Source organism: Capsicum annuum, chromosome 12 (genome assembly GCF_002878395.1).
Source record: "Capsicum annuum cultivar UCD-10X-F1 chromosome 12, UCD10Xv1.1, whole genome shotgun sequence".
Lineage (NCBI taxonomy): Eukaryota > Viridiplantae > Streptophyta > Magnoliopsida > Solanales > Solanaceae > Capsicum > Capsicum annuum.
This window is the reverse complement of record NC_061122.1, coordinates 181,709,120-181,721,543: the sequence shown is the minus strand read 5'-3', so window position 1 is coordinate 181,721,543 and position 12,424 is coordinate 181,709,120. Positions and strand designations below refer to the sequence as shown.

The 12,424-nt window shown below is 34.7% G+C and overlaps 1 long non-coding RNA gene across 1 annotated transcript; it reads left to right on the top strand.

Moving 5' to 3' along the window:
• Positions 1-5,402: 5,402 nt before the first annotated feature.
• Positions 5,403-9,322, top strand: LOC124889297. The gene is made up of 2 exons (XR_007048168.1): positions 5,403-6,191; positions 9,102-9,322. It is a non-coding gene; the product is annotated as an uncharacterized LOC124889297 (long non-coding RNA).
• Positions 9,323-12,424: the final 3,102 nt, after the last annotated feature.

Here is a 12,424-nt window from a genome sequence, read left to right as displayed (position 1 = left end):
TATATAAAAGTACGAACAAATGTACTCCAAGTCTCCCAAGTTTCTCAGAAAAGTTCACAGTCATTCTTACAACTTTCAAAATGATCACTACCATTTTAGGAAAGTTGACTTTAGAATCAGAAAAATCCATTATATTTTCAAACTACGTAGGGCCTGATTTCTCCTCCATGAGATATGTAGGCAGCCTTTCGGCCCGATCCCTATCTTTAAAAAACTCTGTTGTCCTCTATTTTCTTGAAAGAAGTACTACGGTCAAAAAGAAAAAGAGTTAAGCCTTCCTGATAAATTCCACCTATCCATATCATTGAGCAAAATCTTGTTTATTGAAATTCTCGAGTCATCATTACTTCGTGGATCAATTCGCATGAGATAAGGAATAACTCTATGTTTACTTCCTACCTTATATCTTGTTTTACTTATTACTAATGGAATCTAACACGTCAACCTTTGAGTTATTTTTACTTTGCAGGTAATAGAAACTACTCTGTATTGACACAAAATGGCCCTACTTTACTAGATCAAAGTGAATAAAAGATCCCTTTCTTGACTGTAGCTTTGTTACGGGAAAAAAAAATGACCAGTAGTAAAACTAGACTACCAATCATTTTTCAAAATGTAAGCGATGGTTTCAAGGATGAAGTAAGAAAAATGTAAGGGAATAATTTCCTAAGATAACTAGGGATCATGGAAGATTAATTGGAGGAAACATTATTGATTTGGACCTCCACTCCACCCATGACTCGTCGCCTATCATACAATAATAACTTAAAACCTGCCATTGTCATGTCATGTCAAGAAGCAAGATAATGATGAATGGGAGACAATAGCCCTAGAATAATCAACAGAAGAGTCAAAGAGTTTGAGAATCAAAGAATCCTAATCTAAAGAAAACAGAGATGGTTAACTAGGAGGTCAATGACTAAGGGAATTGGACAATTGATCCTTCGTTCTATCAAGACAAAGGCAATGAAAATGCTATGTCATTTGTAGAAGTGCTTATTTCTATCCTAGTAAGATGGATAATAGTATTCAGGGTCATTTAGCCCTAAAAGTTATTTTTATGTACGAACTACGTTTGACCTGAATTCCCAAGAAAGGGATACGTAGGTGGCCCATGTCGGCTTTGGTTAACCCCTTAGGAGAATTTACTCTTTTTTTATGTATGAACTACGTGATGACCTGAATTCCCCAAAAGGGATACATAGGCAGCCTATGTCAGCTTCGGTCAACCCATTAGATTTTTCTATATATCCTTAGCATAGTCCTGAACTATGTTTGACCTGATTCCTGCTTCAACGGGCTACATAGGCACCCAACGGCTCGGTCATATAACCCCAGAAAATGGAAAATAGGGAAGAATTTTTTAGAAGGAATCTAAAAAATTCACAAGAGTAAGATCATCTTCCAAAAACAAATAGAATGAAGATCAACAAAGACTTCGGATCCTCTCGAGTTGAGATCATCTCAAGCAACCTTAATCTGGGCAAAAATTTTGAGGAGGTCCTCAAAATTTCCACTAACATATTGGAATACATTTCAAATCCCTCAGCACCAGAGGTCGAAGTCAAGGTTTGGAAATTACCAACTGTGATAAAGTCTAGATAGACCAAATCACCAGCTATGATAGAACTTCTGATAGAGAGCTTCAACGATGCTGATTCCCTAGTAATCCTTCATCAAACGTCAGACATAGTCAAAACCAAGAGCAAGGCGTTCGTTGAGTTAGTACATGACATGACTGGCAGAGATTTTCTAAAGCTTTTACAGATATATTCAAAATCATTTTCTAAAATTAAGACTACTTTCAAAAATCTATACAAATCTTTTACTTAGTTATTGCCTAGGCATCTATTGGAATGAAGAGTTAAGGTGGAGGTCCCGATATGATGGAGAACCTGAAAGATGGCGAGGAGCAAACCAAGGAGCAATGGAGGTCAACACAGAGTATTTTCACTCAAAACTAATCATTTTTCTGTGGATGCAGGGATCAATATACAAAAATGAGAGTTTTTTTTCAAAAATCCCTAAGCAAGTTGGGAGACAGATCAGAGAATATGATACTCAAGAATGGTATTTTTGGGTAGCCCCAAAGATGGGTTAATACCCATTTATCGAAGAACTTTTGAATTATCTGTATTGTTCTAAAAAATATAGTCATTGGTGGAAGTGACTTTGTGTCTACTGACTGTCTACCTTGAGTACAGGTATACATATAAAGAAAGAATGTAGACAAACGGATTCAAGAGAAACCATCTTTATTTCCATGAGGGCAATTGCATATCATTCAATTGCCAAGAGGTCTATTACATACCATTTCATCGCTAAGAGGGAATTACATCTAATATCTATTGACACGCAAGATATCATACACTGGCGTCGAGGATATCATAAACATTCAATATCTATCGACATGCGAGATATCATACACTTGCTTTGATGATATTATCAGCATTTAATATTTGTTGACATATGAGATATCATACGATGGCGTCAAGAATATCAACAGTATTCAATATATATTGACACAAAAGATAGCATACGCTGGCATAGAAAATATCATTAGCATTTAATATTTATTGAAAGGTGAGATAGCATAAGTTGGCATCGCGGATATCATTGTCATTCAATATCTGTTGACATGCAAGATAACATACATTGGCATCGAGGATATGATCATCATCAATATCTGTTGACACACGAGATAGCATACACTAGCATCGAGGATATCATTAGCATTTAACATCTGTTGATACGCAAGGTAGCATACACTGGCGTTGAAGATATCTAATTATTTTATGAATCAGCATCTGAATGCATCAAAAGCACACGATTTGAAGGGACGCCTTTAAGTCGCTATCTAAAGATGGATGATATATGAGATTTCCTAGAAATTGACAATTTGAAGGTTATCTATAGATCATACTATTTGAAATAGGATAGTGTGCAAGATTTCTTATGAGTTGATAACCCATAGGTCATTCGTAAGCCGCAATAATATCCTAACCGAATAGTGTGCAAGGTTAACCAAAAATTGATAGTCCAAAGTTTATCCCTAAGTCACAACTAAATCTTTAGTAGAGAATATACGAGATGATCAGATTAATAAGTCTAAAGGTTCTCTATAAGCCGCGTCATATCCAAGATCGATTATGTACAAGATTACCCAAAGACTAGTAATTTAAAAGATATCTATAAGTCATATCGTATCCAAGGTCAGATGATATGCAAGAATACCTGAGAGTTAGAAATTGGAGGGTATCTGTTAGCCATCTCTTATCCAAGGTCGAATAATGTGCAGTATTAACTAAAGTCTAGCAATTCAAAGGATATTTATAAGTCGCCTCGTATCCAACATCAAATAATGTGCTAGATTATCCAAAGATTGTTAATTCAAGGGGAATCTATAAGTCGTAGGACTTACCTGAGGTCACATGCAAAGAATTATTATCAACAACTAGAAAGGTCATCATAGGTAATCAAGATGGTTCACCTCAGCATAAGATTACACTGTTGCAGGGACCTTCCTGCATGAAGTTTCATTGGTGTCCAGAAAAGCCACCCCATTTTAAAGACATATTCAACCAATAAGTGAGATAATTATGTAACAATCAAGAGGGTTGTTGTGTTTGTTGTTGCAAGTTATTTCCTTCCAAACATGTATATGAGAGGATAACTTCAGGCAACAACTCATGTGGAGATGTGGTAAAATACTACATACCTCTTTCGTGAATTATGTTTAGCACTAACACTTTTATTTGAAACATTGCCAAGAGTATCCGAGAGGATGAAAATCTCAAATCAAAACCACAGGTGTGGATGACTCCAGATAGGACGCAACACAACGTGAAACTCTTTCTTAGCAACAAAATAGGACATAGTCTAAAGAGGGATGTCAAACTCTTTGGATGTGAGCTAAAGGATGATCGCCACCACCATCCAACCACACCCCTATTAGAAGGTATGTGGGATTTTTGGGATATTCTCATCTCAGCTTCACCTTCAGGATATTTCTAAACTTATGCCGAGGGTAAACTTCTTTTTTTTTTCAAATTCGAGTGATAGTATACCTAGAGTTTTGGAAATTATGTTTAGGTAAGTTATTTCTTATGGATGTGAAGGATCACATCCATGGTTAAGAGGTTACAAACCTCTTTTCTAAAACTCAAATCAACTTATCACTCAACCCGAGCCAAAGATCATTTGAAATAAAAGATTATCTTTTCTACTAATTGAGTCGAACTACAAGCAGTCTGATTCCCTGAGTCCTGGGGATTTGTAGGTGGCGATCTATGTAGAAAACTCGACTGCATTCCAACCTCCCCCAAATCCCTCTATTTTCTAGCTTTTTAGTTTTATCAAAAATTCCAAAACTGAGATAGCTGATGAATTTTTTGAAAATCGTGCTTTAAATCTAACTTTATGAACTACAACTGGCCTAAATTCTCATGTAACCTGAGATATGTAGGAAACCTGATACTAAGGTCCGATCATAACTCTATGAAACTTATGCGAAAATCAACCTCTCTCAGATTTGAATTTGTGGTCAGACAAAAATTAAGAAAGTCAACCTCTCTTTGCCCAGGGTTGCTTGCATCCACCCTACCCTAAGGAAGGGGGCAGTTGTTGACACCTAATTTTCACTCTCCATGACTAAATTTAATCCTGAGATTCTTCGATTTTTAATAAGATTAAAATGTTTATTTAGTCCGAGTAAAATATTTTTCTAAATGTATTTGTACGTAATTTTGTCATTTTAAAAAGCAATTATATATTATCATGTTCAATTATATGATATTATATTATTTGATTATTTAAATATTTTATTCTATGAAATATCGGATTTTAATTCAAGATCATTTTAAAAATAAATATAATAATTAAAATTTTGATTTAAATATAATTTATTCTCAAAAATAATTTATTTAGAAAAATATTTTTTTTATTTTATTAAATCAAGAAATATGGGATTAAACGAAGAATTAACTCTATCGGATTTCAATTCAACATAACCAATCTATTAAATTTGATTATAATTGAAGCTACATTGGCTCCAATTGCAATGCAATTGGCCAATTAACTTTTAATTTGGTCATAATTTGAATAGAATAGGCTAAATCTTATTTGAAATTATTTTTGAATAACCCTCTATCTATTTGAGAGTATTTTTCTTACTAATTCCAAAAATTACCAAATTTCTAATTTAATTAGGGTTATTTAACCTAATTAAATCTAATTATGATTATTTTAACCCCAATAAAATCTAATTGGGGTTATTAAATAACCTCAATTTTTAACCCAAGTTCAGCCCCTATTCCCTCTTAACAATTTAACATCAAACAACAATTCAAGCCCATTTGAACCAATTTTAATATCCCAACAATAATTTCATCCCAACACCAAAACGTCCGACCCGGCCTACTGGGATATCTCTTATTCAGCTTAAAATATCAACACAACGCGTATCAACAGAGCAGCCTTAACCCGTCTTCAAAATAACAATGGAACAATAAAAACTCAACCCATATCCAATGAATCCCAAACCAACCCGTGACCAACAACCGATTTCAACCCGTTTCTTTTTCCTCTTGGTCATCATGCGCTTTCCATGCGGTTCAGTACTGATAAGGACATGAAAATGCCGAGTTGGCAGCTAGGGCATGTTTCAAATGATTATTTCATAAAAATCGCTTGAATCCATTGGGAATTTGTTTGATTTGGTACTATGAAGGTACATATGTGCTAATTTTTAATTGGGGGAAAAAGAATTTTGTTTTCTTCTCAAGATTTCAAAATTCAAAATTCCTTCTAGAATTCCAAATTGAGTACATGAATATGTGAAAATTGTTGTTATCATCCAAAAAATTCAAAATACCTCGTTGGAGAAAATTCCAAAATTACCCACCCTAAATACCCTAATCCCAACGTTCAAAGCTGAAGGGGGATTCTCAATTCTCTCCTATAAAAAAGGTTTGGCTGTCCGTAAAGGGTTTTTTTTTGGGGAAAAATTGCTTTGAAAAAAAATCTGAGAGCTTCGACAACTTTCAAAAAGGGAAATATAGTTCTGTAGTACAAATTCTTCTTTTTAAGAGAGGTAGACGACTGTTCGGAGATTTTGGAGACACAGCAATGTCCTCCGGTGGTAATCGAGATTCCATCAAAAGTTCGAGTCCTGTTTTGCTGCCCTGAGAAAGGTAAATATACCTTTCTCCACTTGATTTTAATTGTATATTTCTTCTTCATCCCTTTTCTCTGTGGCTGTGTGGTTATTTGAATGATGAAAGTGGGGTCTACTGTAGAGGCTGTGTGGTTGTTTAAATGATAAAAGTAAGGTCTGTTGTAGAGGCTGTGTGGTTTTTTCCAATGATGAAACTAAAGTTTGTTGTAGAGGCTGTTATATGTTTATAATTGTGGTGACACTGTGATTATTCACTGTAGAGGCTCCAAATGCCATGAGTTTGAATGATGAAAGTGAGGTCTGTAATATGGTTGTGATAATTTTTTCTTAAGTGTCTAATCTTTTTTGTTCATGGTTTCATCTCTGTTTGTTTTGGCTTTTTCATTAAAATCTGCGACCTCATGCTAGTTTGACGTTGTTTGATTTCTGTTCACAAGCCTAAAGTTAAAGTCTTTGTAAGAGCATAATCAAGAAAATAGCATGCTGTTTTTGTTCTCATGTTAATAATGCAGAAAGTTTTTTTTTCCTTACATATAAATGATACTAATATTTGTTCTTGGTAATGCTTTATTTTTCTTTGATCTGTGCGTGAGTTTCTTCTCCCATTTAGATAATAATTTCAGGGTTTAAAACTCTTGTTGTTTTGCAAGACCGTATTTTGGAGAATGACTATGTTCATTTTTGTTTTCCAATAATCGTTATAGACTGAGAGATATTTGTACTGGCCTCTTAATAGTTATTCGTATGAACTTAGCTGCTGGTCGTGTAGATAGTCTTTTCCGAATGGGCATTTTGCTTTCCTAGTAGTTATATTGTCCTTCTTGGCTCATCTATTTTTAGATCGTTGTAGGTGCAGTTTTGGAATTGGCATGTTCGGGTATAGTTGCAGATTCTTCTCTAATTTTAATAAATGTATTCTTCCCACTCGCTTCGTTCTAGCTAATTTGAATGGTTATTTTGTGTTCAAAATGAAATGTTTCTTTGTTCTCTAGAAGCTAATTTCCTTGATGTTGATTGGTTGTCTAAATAAAGGTTCTATGTAGTGACAAAATCAGTAGAGTTACCATCACATTAAGGAATTACAAAGGCCTCGATCTTTAGCTATTTCTAGATCAATAACTCTTAATATGAATAAAAGTTGTTCCCTTTTGTTTTCCCTTTCTTTTGGTGGATCATGAATTAATTTCCTTCATTCTTCTTTACTTGCATGTAAACCCGTTTCGGAGCCCAAATGGGATCTTTCCCTTTGCATCTCTTAATGGGCCATCAAGGCCCACCGTTTCTATCGGGTCAGGCCGAAAAGGAAATTCAGAGCCGATTACGTAGCACATGGATACAAGAAGATGGAAGAAAAATTAAACGGGTTGAAACCCATTGGTGAAGTAGCTAAGAGACTTAAAAGTCTCATATTATTTATTATTATTGTCATCTTTTACTTTTATTTAATTCGCCTGTTTGTTTATCTATTTTTTTCATTCATTTGGGTCTCGAAGCCAGAGTTGTAAATTTAATATAGGTGAAGCGGATTTTGGGCCAAAAGGCTCAAAAACATAGATTCGGATGGGTGAAAAATGGGTCGAAAGCCCAACTAGATTAGGATATGTTTCGTTGATTTGGGCCCAATGACCTAAGTCTTTTACTTCCTCCTCTCTTTTCCCTTTTACATGTTTATTTGCCTTTCATTTTTTTAGACTCAGTCCAAATCTATTTTACACAAATTGTTTTCCAAAATCAATCAATTTGCAACAATCAATCCTTTTGAACTTAGTCTAAAGATGTTATCAAACAGTTCGGATAATAGCAAGTTTGCGGACGTTTTAGGTGCCTAAAAGCTTACTAAAATGTTAATAAGTATTGCTTACTCAGAATCGTTGAAACGTAAATGATTTTTTTGTTTTGGATCATTTGAAATATCATAGAAAGGTTTTCTTAATTCCTTTTAAAAATTAAGTGGCGACTCTCAAATGTTAAAATTTTTGCAAAATAGAAATGGAAACTCTGCGGGGGAAGGAAATCACACTTGGGGCAGAATTTTTGAGTAGGAATCTCAAGAATTCATAAGAGGAAGATAATCATCCAAAAACAAAGAGGACAAAAACTAATAAAGACTTCGGATCCTCTTGAGTTGAGATCATCTCAAACAACTTTAAATTGGGGAAGAAATTTTGAGGTCCTCAAAATTTCGACTAAGATATTGAAATATATTTCAAATCCCCCAGCATAGAGGTCAAAGTTGAATTTTTGAAATCACCTGATGCGATAGAGCCTAGATAGCTAAATCTCCGACTATGACAGAACTTCTTATAGAGAGTCTCAATGATGATGAATCCCCGATCCTCTATCAAATGTCAGATACAGTTAGAATCAAGTTGGGGACGTTCGTTGAGCTAGCACATGACTAGCGGAGATTTCCCAAAGCTTTTACACAAATTTTTGAAACTAGTTTCTAAAAATTAAAACTATTTTTGAATATTTATACAAATATTTTTAGTAATTACCTAGGCAACAATTGGGACGGGGAGTCAAGGGTGGAATTCCCAACATGACAAAGTGCCCAAAAGATGGCGAGGAGTATACCAAGGATCGAAGGAGGTCAACATGGAGTAGTTTCACTCAACTAATTATTTTTTTATGAATGGAGGGATAATTACACGAAAATGGAATCTTTTTCAAAATATCCACAAGCGAGTTGCGAACCACACCAAAGCATATAATGGTCATGAACGGTATTTTCGAGTAACCCCAAAAACAGGTTTAATATACATTTATTGAGTACTTTTTGAATTGTCTATCTCATTTCTTTAGACCATGAAGGACAAACAGAGGCGCTTTATCTTCTTTATGAATATTGTATTTAGAATTTTCCTAAAAAATAGTTGCTAGCAAAAGCGATTTTGTGTCTACTAAATATTTACCTTGAGCGCAGGTACATTCAAGGGAGTCGACACAATAAATACAACAATCAAAAGGATCACTCAATAGGAGGAAGAGCAGAAAGTCATCTTGAAAATTTGTCTTGGAGCGAAGCAAATGGTATTTGAGTAATCTTCAAACAAGAACTTTGCCCCATTTACTTGTATCCAATGGATTTGCTATTTAATTATTTCTTCAAAAAGATATGATTAATAATAGAATAAGTCATTCAAATCATGATGCTCAGTATTAACCTATAATAAAGCTCGACTGTGGTCGCCAGTGAGAGCGGCATTATGTCTACTGTCTACCTTGAGTACAGATACTTGTAGAAGGAAAAACACAAACAAATGAACTCAGGTGAAACTATTTTCAAATCACCGGAAGGGCCATTTCATATTATCTCATCGTCGAGAGGGCCATTTCATGCCATTGCCAAGAGGGTCATTTCATATCACTGCCAAGAGGGACATTTTATGCCATTGCCAAGAGGGACACTTCATATCATTGTCAAGAGGGCCATTTTATATCATCTCATCGCCGAGAGGGCTATTTCATGCCATTGCCAAGAGAGCCATTTCATATCATTGCCAAGAGTGCTATTTCATGCCATTGCCAAGAGGGCTACTTCATATTATTGTCAAAAGAGCCATTTTATATCATTGCCAAAAGGGTCATTTCATGCCATTGCTAAGCGGGCCACTTCATATTATTGCCAAGAGGGACACTTCATACATATCATTGCCTAGAGGGCTATTTCATTTCATTACCAAGAGGGCCATTTCATGCCATTGCTAAGAGGGCCATTTAATATTTGTTGACATGCGAGATAACATACGCTGACATCGAGGATATCATCAACATTCAATATCTGTTGTTAATACACAAGATAGTATATGTTGGTGCTGAGGATTTCATCATCATTTAATATATGTTGACACGCGAGATAACATACGCTGGCGTAGAAGATATCATTAGTATTCAATATATATTGACATGCAAGATAGCATACGCTGGCATCAAGGGTATCATCAGTATTCAATATCTGTTGACTTGCGAGATAGCATTCGCTGGCATCGAGGATATCATCAGTACTAATATATGTTGATACACGAGATAGCATACATTGGCATCGAGGATATCCCATCATTTTATGAATCAACATCTGAATGCATCAAAAGCATATGATTCAAAGGGATGGCTTTAAGTCGCTATCTGAAAGCAAAAGACATATGAGATTTCCAAGAAATTGACAATCCTAGGGTCATCTATAAGTCATGATTTCCTAGAAATTGACAATCCTAGGGTCATCTATAAGTCATTTAATTTGAAATAAGGATAGTGTGCAAGATTACCTATGAGTTGATAGTCCATAGTGTAAGCTGTAATAACATCTTAACTGGATAGTATACAAGGTTACCCTAAGATCGATAGTTTGAAGGTCATCCATAAGTCACAACTAAATCCTTACCAGAGAATATGCGAGAGTATCAAATTGATATGTCCAAGGGTTCTCTATAAGCTGCATCATATCTAAGATCGATTATGTGCAGGATTACCCAAGGACTAGCAATTTGAGAGATATCTATAAGTTATATTGTATCCAAAGTCAGATTATGTGCAGAAACACCTGAAAGCTAGCGATTGGTGGGATAATTGTAAGTTATCTCTTATCGAAGGTCGGATAATATGCAGGATTACCTAAAAGCTAGCAATTCAAAGAATATTTGTTAGTCGCCTCGTATCCAACATCAAATAATGCGCAAGATTATCCAAAGATTGACAATTCAAAGGAAATTTATAAGTCATATTGATACAGAAGATGCACAAAACTTACCCAAAGGTCACATGGAAAGAATCATTGTCAATAACCGAAGATGTTTTCATTCCACATATGACAAGAATTATAGGAGACCAAAGAGGTTACCATATCAGCACAAAATTACACGATTGCAGAGATCATTCTACATAAAGTGTCGTCGGTGTCCAAGAGGGCCACCCAACTTTGAAGACATATTCACTTGACAAATAAGATAATTATACAACAACCAAGAGGGTTGTTATGTATGTTATTGCAAGTTATTTCCTTCTAATAGGTACAGGAGAGGATGACTTCACTTTTTAGGCGGCAACTCACATTGAAATATGGTAAATTCAAGTACATGTATTGGTCTTATTTATATGGAATTAATTTTTTTTATTTTATTTATACCAAAATTTGCCCGTCAATGGTTCCATGCGAAGGTTATTGAATAAGCTTTCCAATGATATAAAGATTTCAAAAAATGGATAGGTTTCGAATATAATTGAACACGTTCGAAACTATAAAATGGTGGCCGGGATATTTGGGAATAGTAAATGTGCAGGAAAATTTCCTGCACATAAACTACTGAGGCCAGCCGAATATTTGGGTCAACTTCGAACGATCATAACTCTCTTAATATAATGAACTGGGAGAGCTGCAACCTATGAAAAGAAATCTCTTTGAGTCTTCTTTCCAATGCGATTAGTTTCATCCAAATCCAACATATGAGTAAGGAGTTATACTCGTTTTACTTCATCCTATCAAAATAGATTTTTAGGTTCAACTTCAAACAACTATAACTCCTTGTACAGGATGAAATGGGTGGCCTACTTTATATGAAATGAAATACCTTTGAATTATACTTCCAACGATACCAATTTCACCAAAATCCGATATTGGAGAAAAGAGTTATGGTCGATTTACTTTAGCTTATCAAAACAGTCTACCAAAGGACAGATTTGACATTATTTAAATTTTAAAGGCATTTTGGTCATTTCCTATTATATTATGGACCGGAATATGTGTATATATACATGTATATGAGTTCAAAAACTCATTTTCATCATCAATCATTGAGAAAGAACAAACCCTAGCCAAAATTGACCTTTAAATTACTTTTGATTCAACCGTAGAAATTCTAAAGTAATCCGATAACTATGTTTGTCATCTCGAGAGCTTTGAAAGGCACCTATTATTTGTGAAAACAGGATTGCATAATCAAGAGGTGAATTATAAGGTATGAATATTGTTTGCCTTTGTTCTTTTCCATATGTATATGTATGATAAAGGATTATATGTATTGGTTGTTATTAAAAGGTGATGGAAATAGGGTTATGGACTATTTTGCATGGTTTGGTTGTATTGAATTGTGGAAGGTGGATATGGTAATTGAGTTATGGAAGGTGGGTATGGTAATTGAGTTATGGAAGGTGGATATGGTGATATACTATTAAATTGATGATTATTTATGTCTATGGCTCAATTTGGTTTAATGGATTGGTTGGAAGGATAAATGAATCCAAACTTGATAT